At 47.1% G+C, this 15,241-nt stretch overlaps 1 protein-coding gene across 22 annotated transcripts in view; it reads left to right on the forward strand.

The window, feature by feature from the left end:
* Positions 1-15,241, forward strand: part of TACC2 (transforming acidic coiled-coil containing protein 2) — a 213,132-nt gene that overhangs the window by 74,018 nt on the left and 123,873 nt on the right. The gene's annotated exons all lie outside the window — the stretch shown is intronic.

The raw sequence follows: 15,241 nt of genomic DNA on the forward strand, positions 1-15,241 counted from the left end.
CTCCCTTGAGGAATCTTACCCGTCTCTGGCTAACCAGTCACCTTCCGGGGCCATACAGGGAAATGTGAAGTTGGTAAGTGAGAGAGAAGCCTTATTGTTTGAAAAGGTTAGCTTTTTACTTCTTTGCATATTTATGCCCTGTGGCTTCTATGCCCAGCATTTGTCTTGAGGTATCTTTACCACTTGGAAGAATTATGATACTCGGTAAATTCGCTATGAGGCATGAATTCTATTTAAGGGTTGTAATTAGGAAGGAAGAAGAAAAGCTATAGAAGTAACAGGCGGAAGAAAACATGGGAAGATTGATTATTTCTTTGACATATCTTCTTGTAGAGTAACTTCAGCATGTATAGGTTTTAAGCTACTACTTAAATTGCGCACACACATTAACATAATAGGAGTATAGTTACATAACCAAAGCATACCTGTAATTACCAGCCATCTCCAGTGAAACCAAGAAAACCAGTTAGGCACCTTAGGCATTTGTGAAAACTTATCTATGATATGGTGAATATTGTCCAACTGAACTTGAACAGTCTGAGAGAAATCAGACAAATTAAAACAACCCATTCCTGGGGAATGTTCACATCCCTTATGTTCTTTTAACAGTAAATAGTCTGTAGTTGTAAGATTTTGGAGCGCTACAATTTGCACTTCTCCTAATTCTTGATTGAGCTCCAACAGTATAGATCCAGTCAAATTTGTTGTTTTACTGTATGCACAGGCCAGCTTAGATATCTCCTTCATTCCCATGGCAAGTCCAGGAACTGGTGGGATGACTGCATCTACAGCCGTAGCAGTGCGTGGATCTTTGTTGGGGTTTTTTGATGATCATCTTCTGGCATGAGTCTTCCCGAGAGTGCTGATGTTGGAAGTTCTCTTTCATATCGTATCTTAGTTCATTTTCGGGGTAGCCCAATTAGGCTTTGGTCCTCTGTATAAACACAAACAGGCCCTTTGCCTACACTTTTATATGCCCTTTATATTCTTGTGTAGAACTCATTGGAGGTTGCCACACAGGAACTGCCCTTTTTTTTTTTTTTTTTGGTATCACTAATCTACACTTACATGATGAATATTATGTTTACTAGGCTCTCCCCTATACCAGGTCCCCCCTATAAACCCCTTTACAGTCACTGTCCATCAGCATAGCAAAATGTTGTAGAATCCCTACTTGCCTTCTCTGTGTTGTACAGCCCTCCCTTTTCTCCTACCCCCCCATGCATGCTAATCTTAATACCCCCCTACTTCTCCCCCTCCCTCATTCCCATTCTTTATGCAGATAAAGCATGCCTGAGATGCCTAAAGGCTCCATTGCTATAAAAGGGATTGAGTGAGTTGCTTTTGTAATGGAGCTTATTACCTTGGAAAAAAATCCAGCTTTATTGAGATGGAATTCACATATCGTATAACTCATTCATTCAAAGTGTACCATTCAATGGCTTTTAGTATATTCACCAAGTTGTGCAACCATGACCACAATCGATTTTAAAATGTTATCATCCCCCCAAAAAAACCTGCACCCTGCAGATATCACACTGCAACTCCCCATGCACTTGAGCCCTGGACAACCACTAATCGACTGTACTACCTCTTGAGTCAAATGGGTTCAACACCAACTTACTCTCTGAGGCAGGGTTGTCTAATCCTGTGACCAACAGCGGGCACACTCCATAAGATCTTGAGATTCCAGAAGGACAAGTGGCAGGTGTACTGTGAATCCCAGCCCCCCACTCTTGTGTGAGCCTACCTTTTCCCAAGTGAAATGCCATCTGTGGTTCTGCACTAGCTGCTGTGGGAAGTTTCATCCTTCTGGGGAAATGGAGATATTGGGACAGATACCCATTGTGAACAAGCTTTGCAGCACTCTCAGACCTTTGGCTGCTCTGGCGCTGCCTGCGTGTGCATGAGTGTGTGTGTGCATGCGTGTGTGTGTGTGTATATGTACATGTGTGTATGGGTGGGGTGGGGTTGGACTTTAAATTAGTACCTGTGGCTGGCCAGTGTATCCTACTAAATAGACGTAAATATTTTATAAACGACCTGACTCATATTTTGCACATGCTGAAAGAATGCAGAATCACCTGTTTTTTTGAGACCGAGCACTTCCACTGACACCCCACTGCCTTTCCTGCCCTATAAGGGCAACTCTCGCAGTGCTGGGCCAGCGAGCTGCAGGCTGGTGCTGCCAAGACAGATATAAATTTAATCTGCACTGGACATTTGCCTCTGCTGCTGACTTAGCACGTGATTCCCTGCAGCCCTTGCTGGTATGACTTTCCTAGTTAAGGAGTAGGAAAAATTTCTGTCTAACTAGGAAAATCCTCTCCCTCCTCACAAATTATTTATTAGCTCCTAATTCAATGACCCTGAATGTTTTATTATCTTCTTGGAGAACTCAGGACCAGATATATAATAGTTCAATAAATGCTTTTAAAAGTATTAAGAAAAAGAGAAAAATCCACAACCACACCACCTAATGATTACTATTTATTATTTTGGTGTATCATCAAGCTCTGGTTTTGTTTTTTTTTTCTATTTAAATATCCATGGAGAGCTTTCCCCCTGCCATCAAAACTTGCAAACATGAATCTTAGTGGCTAAAGTTGTGTGATTGATCACATTTTCCCGAGCAGTGGACTGTGGATTGCAGTGAGTGTTTCTGTTCACTCTGCCCTGGCTGAGGGTCTGCCGGACTGCAGGCTTTGACACTGTAGAGCCGCATTATCCAGGTTGGCAGCCACTCGTCACAGGCGAATGGACGTATGCCACAAGTGTAAAATACACACCAGATGGTGAAGATTTAGCATGAAAAACATAAAATGCATCATTAATACATTTTTTACTTATCATATGTTAAAATGACAATATGTTGGATACATTGGGTTAGACTATATTATTGGAGTTAATTTTACTTATTTCTTATTCATGTTTTTAATGCGGCTACCAAAAATTTTTTAATGACACATGTGGCATTTGCATTTGTGACTGTAGTGTTTTTCTGCTTAGTTCATTTGGCTGCCAAGCCTGCTTTGGCCTGGTCCTCGGAGGAAATGAGGACGGAAGGGGGCCGGCCTTTCCTGTGCCTTGGGTTCTTGGGGAAAAAGGCCCTTTCCCATTGACTGAGGCTTTCCAGAAAGAAATCTGAATGGACCCTCACCTCCAGTCCGCAGGTTGGGGCAACCTCTGGCTCCCCTCCCCAGAGGGGACTTACAGGGAGATTGCCTCCCGGAGGACAGCAACATCTGAGAAAGTTGCTCCCACAGATCGCAGCTTATGCTAAGGAGGTCTCCGGACGGGGTGGACCAGCTCTGTCTAACAGAAACATGATATTAGCCACAAATGTAATCTTCAATTTTCTAGTAGCTGCATTCTAAACTAAGCAGAAACAAGTAAAATTAACTATAATAATATATTTTATTTATTATTATATATTTCTATTATTATGTATTACATATTTATTATTATATATTACAAAATCATCATTTTCAACATGTAATCAACATCAAAATGATTAATTTTATATTCTGCATTCTGGTTTTCATCATGAGTCTTTGAAAGCTGGCGTGTATTTTATACTCACAGAACATCTCTGTTTGGATCAGCCACATTCCAAGTGCTCAATAGCCACATGTGGCCAGTGGCGGCCATATGACACACGCCAGATCCCCCCAGGGCTCTGAAAGCGAGCAGCAGTGACCCAGAAGGCCAAGGCATCTCATGTGGACCCCAAAGACCCACATCTCTCTGCCCAGCCACCTCGCTCCTAAACATTGGGAATCCTCCTTTGCCTTGAGGAGGAGGCTCAGGTGAACCCTTTTACCCCGAGGGAGGTGGGCTGTGGATCTGGGCAGGCCACAGAGACAGTCCGGCCAAGGCTGGGGGTGGGCATCTGGGAAGAGCAGGAGTTGCACGTGAAGGTGAAGTTCAGCACCAGTCCGGGGAAGCTGAGTGGCCAGGCTTCAGCAGACGCTATCGGGAGCAAGAGTGGGGGTGCCTCTCGGAGCAGCAGCTCCGACTCACAGCCCAGCTCTGCCCCTTCCTGGTTACATACTCAAGCTCGGTGTGCCCATCTGTGGAATGGGGAGGACAGTGACTGTAACTGCCTCGCGGAGTTGCCACGAGGGCCCTCTGGGCTCACTGACCCCAGCGTGATGTCGGCACGTTCCTGTGCTCAGTAGCTGTCACATTTCTATGACCCTTCTGTGGGATGTGAACCGAGTAGCCCCCGTTTCTGTTCAGGTGGAGCCTTCTCCTGAGGCTGAGGTTTCAACCTGCCTGTCCTTCTCTTCTAGTACTGAATTCTCTGTCGCTAAAATATCTTAATGACCGAGGAGAGTGAATTCTTTCTGACCCCTGCTCTGTATCCCACAGTGATCTGCTTCAAGTTAAAAAGCTTTGAGGTTGTGTTTTATCGTAAAACCGTCTGCATATCTATCATTGTGTACTGTATTGTATTTCAACATAAAAATAATGTTTTGAGTGGCCACGAGAAGAACAAAGCAAATCAAAACCAAATTTTCTGCTCTCTTTATTATTGGGAAACATACTTCTGTGGAGTCTACTGAATTTTGAAGATTCCACCGACTTGAGTAGAAATGATACCACAAATCAGATTCAGTATCTGAGAAATATCTCATCTTCCCATCTTGGTGACAGTAGAGTTTGATAATCCCATCTCATCCACATGCAGAGGCAGGAAGCACAAATGTGCTTACTGGTTTATTCCCCGACTTTTGCAGTCAAATGGGCACTTCTGTGGGGGTGCTCTGGGCATCCCGTGGCTTTGCTTACCTCCAGCCACCACCCCACACCCAAGGGGTGCATGCGCACCCATCTCTGAAAATCAGGCGTTGACAGACAGCTTGGCTGTGGACCTCTACCCGTGTGTGGTTTCTCCCTGCAGAAGAGTCTGGGACGCACAGACAGCCTCACTTTATTTTTAGATTTTTCTACAGAAGGTGCGTGAATTGAGTTAGACTTTGTACATGTATGGCTTCCTTGGGGCTGGCAAGCCTGGAATCTGGCATTTTGATTATACACCCCTGTTGTTCACACATATAGGTCTGGATTCAGCTTGGACATCCAACTTGGAAATCAATATGTAGTTAAAGGGTCTTTTTTCTTTCTTTTCCATTTGGGAAAGTGATTGGAAAGGTATCATTTTCAATTATGAATGCACTTTGAGAGAACCAAGTCACTCCCAGATGCTTAGGGTCAGGGTCTCAGTGTAGACCTAGGCTAGCTCACTAAGGGCAGCTGGGTTGAGAAGCGGAGGGAGCTAAGGGAGGGGGGACAGAGGGACAGTTGGCAGCTTGCCGAGGAAGTCCTGGCTAGACCTGAGGGCCCCGCCGCCTCTCGCCCTCCCGCCCACGCTTGCTTTCTCCCCTCTCTCTCCTCCTCCTTCTAAAATTACCATCTGTGACACCATATTTTCAAGTTTAAGAATGAGGTTTTGAGGATGGCTACAGCTGTATAAATTAAGGAAAAGAAGCAAGCACTCAAGCATAGTTCTCTGAGCAGATAAATCCAGGACAACAGATGCCCCTCCTCCCACCGTGAGATCTTTCTGGGGCTGATTTTATATTACACTGGTTCTCTTATTTTAAACTTCTTTTTGAGGAATTTTGGGCTATTACAACTCTGTCCCCCTTTCACTTGGAACAGTTTTCTTCCCAAATGGGAGACAATAGACCAGCACAGACCCATTCCAGCCCAGCAGTCTCTTGCTAGCTGCGTTCCTTGGGTAAGCTGCTTAACTTTTCAATCCTCAGTTTCCATATCTATAAAATGGGAAAAAATAATACTTCCCATTAGGGTTGGAGTTAGGATAAAATTGGAATGTATGCAAAGCGTCTAGTGTAATGCCTAGTATATGGTAAGTGTATAATAAAACTGGTAACTGCTATTATCATTTTAAATGTATTTGTTCAAAAGCATCCTGGAAATTAAGCAAAAGGAACAAATACCCATAATCCCTAAATGAAATGACAACAGAGCCAGAGGAGCAGGGAAATGGGAGACTGGATGAGAGTCTGTTTCCAGCTGTTCAACTTCTCTCTGCCTCGATTTCTGTGAACTGGGGCCTCCACTAACCGTGTTTGGGCCACAAGGAGCTTGTTACCTGGTTCAGAGGAATTCAGGAACTAAAGACTAAAAACGATGTGGATTTATATTATTACCAACGGCTTCATATATGAAAGTCAAAGGGCCTTTCATACGTAGCCTTCATGTTCTGAAGCTTTTGTGTTCCAAAATAAAAGCAAATTTTCTTAGAGGTGACTCTGTCCTTTGGAAAAGTGCCGAGTGACTTTGGAGAGCTGGTTTATGAGGCACCCACAGAAGGGGCACAGCCTCCTTGGACACAGTGGTCTGGATTTCCTGCCCCCAGGTGCTTGGGCCAGAAAAGCCCACCTTGGCTTCTGGCTTTCCGACATTTCGGCGCCGCTCTGTGGCATGGCCTCTGTCACACTGCACCTGGACCCAAGGTGGGGAAGAGCCACTTGCTACCACTTGAAAATCAAGGGCCAGTTTCAGGGCAAGGTGGTGATTTTCCAAATGAATGTGTCCACACTGAGCCAGATGCTTTTCCTGGAACCTCTCGTTACTGCCACTGGCAGAAGCTGCTGCATTAGATCTGAGTTCAGCAGCAATGCTTGAGAAGTGGGTATTTTAGGCTCTAGCTGGTTTTTGCTGGAAGAAAACTTGGGGGCGTTCTTGTTGAGGCTTGGTATAGGGAAGGGACCAGGGAGCTAACTGGCAGCAGAGCTAGAACCGAATGCTGGCCCCTGATGGCAAATTTCCCCCTTGATGCCTGAACTGAGCCAAGGAGGAGCTGCTGCACAGGGGAGGCCATGCCAGCCACCCCCAGCCTGCATCTAGGCTGCTGGGAGGAGAAGTCTGAGTTCCAGGATGGGACAAGCCCAGGCTTCAAAGTCAACAGATCTCAAGTTCCAGCTCAAGGAGCTCAGTGACCTTGGGGACATTGCCCTCTGAACCTGTTTGCTCACCTGTGAAACGGGGCACACAGTACTCCCTGCATCACTAGGATTAAATGAGCTGCCTTGTTTGGAGCACTGGACACAAAATCAGTCCTCAGGGTAAGTCCCCTTTCATGCATTCCTCTCTCTGGGCCACAGTGCCTCCACGCCAGCATCTTCTTTCAGGCATCTCACCCTTAGCGGGCGCTGTTTGTATTCTCCTAATGCAGAGGAGGAAATGGAGGCTGGACAGGTGTATGGCTTGCTCAAGGTCAGAGAGGTGACAACAGCTGGAGCTGGGAGGAGCACCTCTCTTCTGGTACATTCTTCAGACATCAGCTCCATGTTCAGACCCCTGGTCATTAACTTATTAGCCAGGTGGCATCTTGCAGAGGTCACTTCCTAAGACAGTGCTGTCCACCAGAATGTTCTGCAGTGATGGAGATGTCCTCTATCTCTGCTCTCCAATGTGACAGCCTCTAGCCGTGTGGGGCTACTGAGCACCCAGACTGAGGCCACTTGAAAAGCAAGCGCTGGTTTCAGAGTGAGGTGGTTTCAGGGCCACTGAGGAACTGAGCTGTGAATTTTATTTAACTTCGATAAATTAAAACTGAAAGTGGAATAGCCACATGGTGTGAGTGGCTTCTGCAAGGGACAGCCCTCACAGTTTCCTCACGTGGACGTGACAGGTTACTGTTGCTGTCACAGCCAGCATGGAGCCTGTGAGGTTGTGTGTGTGAAGCCCTAAGGGCACAGGCTCCTGGCAGTGTTCAGTGAGCGTTACGGTCCCTCCGCGCTGCCCTTTGGCTCTGCAAGTGGGAAAGCCAGCTGGCTGTGTCTCCGCAGTGGAGACTGGGGTATATTCACGGCACAGCTGCCCAGCAACACTCATGAGCAGGAGTGGTCTCTCCCCGGCACCTGAGCCAAGGAGGTTTACCACTGGGCCTGCTGGGCCCTTGGCTTAGTCTGTAGACTGTGTGACCTCACACCCAGGCCTGGTAAGGAGGCCCCAGGTAGCCCAGTCAAATGGCTCTAAGCCAGTGGCACTCAATCTAGAACCCTCCCTGCCCACATATCCCCAGTGGTCACACCTACAAGGGTGCCCCCCATCTGCCTGTGAGGGAGCTGAAAGGGGTTCATAGCCAAGGCTGGTTTTCCGACTGCCATGTCTGCTCTGTCCCTGTCCCGAGGAAAGAGGTTCACCGTGGGGTGTGCGGTGTCAGCAAGCCGAAGCTGACTGTATCTTGGCCTCCTCTTTCTTCTCAGGGGCTAAGTCATCTTGCCTTAAATATTTTAGCAGCCTGCTGATTCAGACGTAGACTGTGAAAGTGTTTCTCTGTTTCCAGGGAAGGCACTGGAACAGGTCTTATTACTGGTACTTTCAATGTCCTTTCCTTTTGTGAGGCAGGCAGAAGGTGTTGGGAGTAAAAACCTCTGGCGAGGGGCACATCTATGCCCTGGGGGTGGGCAGAGGGGCCGACAGATGACCACAGAGCGCCGTGGACTTGGCTCAGCCCTAAGTCCGCAGACCAGGAGCACCCGGTGGAGGGAAGGCGGGCCCCAGAGCTGCCCCAGGTAAGCAAGGAGGGTCAGGGGAGGAGAGACTGGAAGTGGGGCTGAGGATGAAACTAGGCAGGAGGGAGGGGGCACATAAGGCCACTGGAATTCAAATCCAGAACCGCCCCCACCCCCAATTCTCAGGGCCATGTTGGGCGGTCACGTGATTGCCTAAGCCGCGGCTTATTCACATGTAAGTGGAGCTACCGGTGTCGCCCAGAGCTCAAAGGGTGGTTTAAATGGGGATTGGAGGAGGCCAGAGAGTCCCTGCCACGGCCAGCTTCCCCTAGCTGGGAGGCGGCGTCTCCCAGCTCTTAGCCGGTGAACAATGTCCCTGGGCTGCAGGGAGCCCTGCAGGCATCCACCCCCAGCAGTCACCCAGCAAATGGGCACCCAAACAGTGTGCTTGGCAGGGAAGACAAGGTCTTTCCCTTCAGAGAGAAGCCGAGACACTCTGGGTGCAGGCTCCGCCACTGGAAAGAGCCTCGGGGTAAAATTGGTGGGTGGGTTTACACGCTGCAGGCGAGTAATACTTTGGGTTTGTTAGCTCGCAGCTCACGTGCCTCCAAGGGACCGGGCTTTCAGGGGTCCTGTCTATTCATTGTGTGTCTTCTCCAAGGGACTGCACTTCCTTCCCCTCCCTGGCCCAGGCTCAGAAGCTGGATGTCATGACCCTGAATTCTCTGTCTAGAAATGCTTGCTCAGATATGTGTTTGTGGTCTTCTGTATAGAGGGTGGGTCCTGGCCTCTGGCCACGAGTATAAGTCATGATCTTGTCTCTTTGGGAATGTGAGACTTGCAGACATGGCTCTTGGTTACCCAGAACCCGATACTCTGCCTGGCACACAGTGGGCACTCCATAGCACTTGCTGAATAATTCACCCCAACTGCTATCAAGTGAATTGGAGGCTTCCTGTCCTGGGTCAGGAAAACTGGGTCAGACAGGACTTGGAGGCAGATGGCCAGGTCTCACCTCCAGCTCTGCCATAAGACTCTTAGCCTCAATAAATTTCCTTATCCACCACTCTGAGCCTGTTTCCTCGGCTGTAAAATATGTACTTATAATGCTAGGATCTACTACGTAGACATATTATGGAAATTACACACAAATACTATTTGTGAAAATCTTAACAGGGTGCCTGCCTGGCATAAAGCAAGCACTTAAACATCAGGGGTAATTGTTTTTATTATTAGTGTCATTAGTATTACTATCATCGTTTGAATGACAGTCCCGTTGGTAAGGCAGGTTACTGAAAAACACTGGTGCTTTGTTTTGACACATGGACTGGTTGAAATTTGCTGAGGTTCATTTGCATCTTTCCTGGATTCTTCGGAATGTGTTATTACCCTCTAACCTACCTCCTGTCCCGTAGACATCAGCCTCCCCACGGGTGGCCTCAGTGTTGCAATATTATATTTGATGCAGGGTCAGGCTGTCAGGCACACATGGGTAATGCATTCTTCTCCTTGGGGAAACTAGGGCTTTGGGGTTAACCTCTTGCCAGGCCCAGCTGCAAAGAGGCTGAAACATCACATTTATGGGAGGGAGGGAGCACATGTGTGGGTGAGCCCAGACGGGGCTGTACCAGCAGAGCACTGGGTGTTCTGGGTGCAACTTATGGGACAAATTACCTATAATCTTGGCACAACTCGTTGAGCTGCTAGCCTGTCCCAAACCTCGAGGAAGGTGCAGGGCTGAAAGTTGTCTGTCCCTGCCTGACTGTCAGATGCCATAGCACAATCACTGGAGGAAGAGACCCTTCCTGGCAAGTGACCAAAGCAGCTGCTATTCAAAGGTTCATGACAAGAGCTGCCAGAGATGAGAATCTGGGGGAGCAGAGAGTGCCCAGCCTGGGCTTGAGGCCTCAGCTCTAGGCGAGATTGCCTTTCCAGGCCACTTCCTAAGATTTTATGTGGCACATGCTCCTCCTGCTCCTGAGGGAGGCGTGGTAGCAGGGACACTCACCTTAGGCAATGGGCATCACCTCATGCTTGGCACAGGCATTCATAGTCTTGAAATACCCGAATGAGAAGGAGCTTCAGGACCTTCAGCCTCTTCATTTCACAGATGAGAAACTTGAAACCCAAAGAGGGTATGTGACTTCTTTAAGGAGGTCACAAGGGCCACTGGTCCAACTCACATGGAATGCAGTTCTTCTGGCCTCCAGGCTCGCGTTCTTTTCAACAAAGCCCCCGGCACAGTAGAGAGGGATTAGCACCTTAATAATATGTGCAGGAGGCCTGCAGGAAAAACGTTTAAAAACTGTTGGCCAAGTGATCGCAGCTTCTCTGAGTCACCACAACTTGGGGAGTGTGCAGATGCAGACGGGGAGGACAGTCCGCCATTAGAGTTCAACAAGAGAAAGGTTCTGCGGACATCAGTTTCGTCTCCTGCTGCGTGTGTCTGTGGAGCAGTTTACTGAGGAAACCCTGAGCGGATGCAACAGTCTGTTTCAAGTTTCTTTACAAACAGCCGGGCCATGAATCCTTGGGAGGGAAGACACTTGAAAGGATCATGGTAGCGCTGAGTTTTGTTTTTGCAGGAAGATGGGAAGTTTATGTGTTAGAAACCACCAGGCTCCCTGTTGAACTGCTGTTTATATCTCTTATTTGGTTCATATGTCAGCTTCAGTGGAGAATAATTACTCGGTAGTGATGGCCCCATTGCAGGCTGGGGGTTGCTTTTCAGAAACTCCCCTTGCATTTTGCATCTGGGAACTATAACTGACTCAGAGAGGGAAACTGGTACTCTTTTCTGGTCCTGCCTGGCAGTGCTGAAAAGCCACCGGTTCTACAAGTCTGACAAAGAGCATCTTGTATCTTCCTTCTAAATCCCTTTTCCTTTGGTATAAAAATGTGCAGAAAGGTGTAAAAGCAGAGGCACACCCAAACTTCAAAGGCATTAGAAGTAGGAACTTCAGCGTGGTGTGGCGGGAAGATGCTGGCCAGACTCACACGCCCTTGACCCTGGGTGACCACTCTGCCTGCCCTGATCCTCCCCGCCCACCTGTCAGGCCTCTAGGGGGCCATATTCTTTTTATTTTTAATGTTTATTTTTAATTGAAGCATGGTGATATACAATGTTATATTAGTTTGAGGTGTACAACATAATGATTCAACAATTATATGCATTACTAAATGCTCACTATGTTAAGTGTAGTTACCACCTGTCACTATGCATAATTATTACAATATTATCAACTTTATTCCCTGTGCTGTACTTTGCATCCTCGGGGTTTATTTAATCTGTAATGGGAGGTTTGTACCTCTTAATCCCCTTCACTTATTTCTCCTGTTTCCTCACACCCCTCCCCTCTGCCAAACGCCAGTTTATTCTCTGTATTTATGAGTCTCTTTCTGTGTTTTGTTTGTTTGTTCATTTGCTTTGTTTTTTAGATGCCAGATATAAGTGAAATCCTATGGTATTTGTCTTTCTCTGACCCCACTCTTGTTCAGCGTGGCTCTTGTTCTAGAGGCTAGGCGAGTGTAGTCCTGTAAAGCCTTCTCAGCTTTCCATCTCCCCAGGAGCTCCTCCCCACCCCCTGCCCACATACTGAGAGTCTTTTCTGTAATCTGACCCCCATAATAAGACTGAGGCAAATGTATTACACTTTGTCATAGAGGATTTCATCCTTTACAGAAGAGCTTAGGTGTTTTGAGCTAGAGAGATCTGTCACTTATTCACTCTAGGATCTTGGTCAAGTTATTTAATTGCTTGAAGCCTCAGTTTCCTCATCTGTAACATGAGCATAAAATGAGTTCCTACCTCCTGAGAATTCAGTTTGGCAGTATGTGGGAAGTACGGCTGAGGGCTGGCACAGGCTAGTGCCTAAGGCACGCCTGTCGCCTTTTGAGAGAGAGAACCCCATGGACCAGGGTCTGGGCCTGGTCCTGTCCCTTAGTGCAATGGGCTGCACATCGTAGGCCCTCAACAAATGTTTCTAGATGATTTTGTCTTGTCAGTGGAGGGAGGGTATGTCTCTTTGCTACTTTGCTCAAAAGAGCAGTAAAAATCTGTTGGTCAGGCTGGTTCAATAGCACAGCAACCATTCATTCACTCCTTTATTTATTCACTCAAAAAGGTCCTGTGCAAGGTGCTCAAGGCAGGGTTTCTTATCCTCTGCACTGCTGACATTTGGGGCTGGGTAATTGTTGGGGAGGGCTGTCCTGGGCATACTAAATGTTTAGCAGCACTAGATGCCAATGGCATCCAAGTCACAACAATCAAAAATGTCCCCAGATATTGATGAATGTACCCTGGTTGGCAAAGCTGTCCCTGGAGAGCCACTGCTCGCTGTGCTACTCACAATGTGGTTCTTTACACCAGCAGCAGCCTTGGTACCACTGGGACCCTGTTAGACATGTAGAATCTCAGATCCCACCCCAGACCTGCTGAGCCAGAACAGGCATTTAAACAAGGTGTTCAGTGACTCTTGAGAAGCTGCTAGGTTCTCAGGCCACGCTTTGAGTAGCAAGGACCTAGGGCACTGTTCTCAACCCAGGCTGCCCACTGCCATCTCCTAGGGAGCTGTCAAAAATATCCATGCCTGGGTGCTTCCCACAGAGTTTCTGATTTAACTGATATGGGTGTGGCCTGAGTGCAGGGAACTTGAAAAGTTCCCCAAGTGATTATATTATGTAGAACAGTTTGAGAACCTCTGGTTTAAGGGTTGCAGAAGTGAATCAAAGACTCAGCCTTTAGAAGCTTATTTGTCTGGTGGGAGATGAGACATCTATGTAATTACATCATTGTGCAGATTGAGCTGAGCCTTGTGATCACCCCTCACCCCCAGCCCACCAGACCCTCACAACACTGTGGCTGTTTCATTGAATGTTCTATTTTTTAACCATTGCCGTGAAGTCACGCACACACCTGACTCTGACTCCTGGAGAAGATGATTTCTCTGCCCAGAAAGACAGGAAAGCAGACAGAGCTTTGATGCCTATTTAGTCAATTAGACTTAAAATTAGGACTAGGCCAAGTTCAAATGCAGGCACAGCTGAACGCACATTGGAGCCATGCAGCCTGTGTGTGAAGTGGGCGTTGTCTGCACTCAAGGAAAATTCCAAGGCCATGTCTAGAAATTGTGCATAAGGTTGAGGAGTCATGTGGAAATGAGCTACATGCTGAACTACAGCTGAACTACATTTCCTGCGTGTATTTTGGGTTCAGGCTGACATTTCGTCTTCGCATGGGTGGAGGTAATGGCTGAATTTTTTGAAGGCCTGCATCCCGCCTACAAATATTTCTCTCTGCCCTTACAACTAAGTTTTGCTGGGTTGCAGTCCAGGAATGTACCTTGCTGCTTGGACAGCCCTTTGTGGAATGTGAGGACTTAGCTCAGAATCCCAAGGCAGTGAATCCTTCTAGAAAACAAACATTCTCCCTTGGAGTTCACCAGTGATGTGGATCTTATTTTATTCATATAAGTGCTGAACTCACACGATAGAGCTCGGCACAGGTCCTGGGTCCTCAAGGCAATTCCTCTGCTGATAAGCTCAGAGTAGATAAAAATAACTAGAGTTTAGCCCTTTGTCACTGTGGTCTGGTTAGCAGTTCGGGTTGGCAGACACACAGGTTGGGTGTGAACCTGGCTCTGCTCTGTGTGAGCTAGGGAAAGAGACTTCCCCACTCCAAGTGTGTGTCCTCGTTTGTCGGCTTGGGACAACAGCAGTGCCCATCACAGAGGCCCACGGAAGGATGGGGAGCAAGGCTGTAAGCCACTTAGCAGAGTGCCATCTGGGCAGCAAATGCTCGCACATGTTAGCTAGTATTACAGTGGCCATTTAAAAAGGTTTCAGTCATCTTTTTGGTTCTCTTTACCTGATTAATAAGCGGGGGAGGCAGGGTGCAAGCTGCCACCTGGCAGGTATTTTGCCTCCCATTCAAGCTGGCAGATGATGGGGTAGTTTTCTAGGTGAAAATACCCTTTTTGGGTATTTTGTGGTGGAGCAGAAAGGTAGCGGGGATGAGCACCAGGCTGAGAGTCAGCAGAGCAGAGGCTGAGCCCACACAGCTGCTGGGTGGGCACTGGGGAAGCCTTGGTTTTCTGCCCTTGAGGAGACCATGCTCTGGTTCAAGAGACAGCACACAGGCATTAAAAGATTAAAACAGCCGTGGCCCTAACTGTTTTGCCTCTTATTTGGTAATTAATGTAGGTGGCCACTAGTACTTATTTAAAAGGTATTCTTTGTGAGGTAAGCATTTTGTTCCTTCTGTTCACTCCTGTATCCCAGCACCTAGGAGCGCTTAATACATTGTAGGTGCTCAAGAAATATGTGTTGAATGATTTAATCATATATTTCATTATTGTAAAATATTACCAGGTATATTCAAGAAGAGATTTAATTCCCACTACCTAGAACCTTGTATTTCTCCTCTCCTGGTCCATTTCTCTTCTTTTTTTAGTTCAGTGGCTTACCAATGTCAACCAGTCATGCATCACTTTCAAGACTTTTATCCTGTCTATATGCTACCACTTGTATTATTATCTACTTACTTTATTTCATTATACTTATATATTTCATATACTTACGTTTCCTCTACTTATGTTTTTAAAAAATCTCCTTCCAGACAGACACCTGCTCTGTCACTACGCAGCCTGGACCTTGTGTGTGTCTATCTCCTTTGGTTTCATGTTGGATTCCAGGATTCCAATAGTACAAATTCTTTTCTACAAAGCATTGTTTGCACATTTTCTTCC

The sequence above is a fragment of the Manis pentadactyla genome, chromosome 8, assembly GCF_030020395.1.
Source record: "Manis pentadactyla isolate mManPen7 chromosome 8, mManPen7.hap1, whole genome shotgun sequence".
In the NCBI taxonomy this organism is placed as follows: domain Eukaryota; kingdom Metazoa; phylum Chordata; class Mammalia; order Pholidota; family Manidae; genus Manis; species Manis pentadactyla.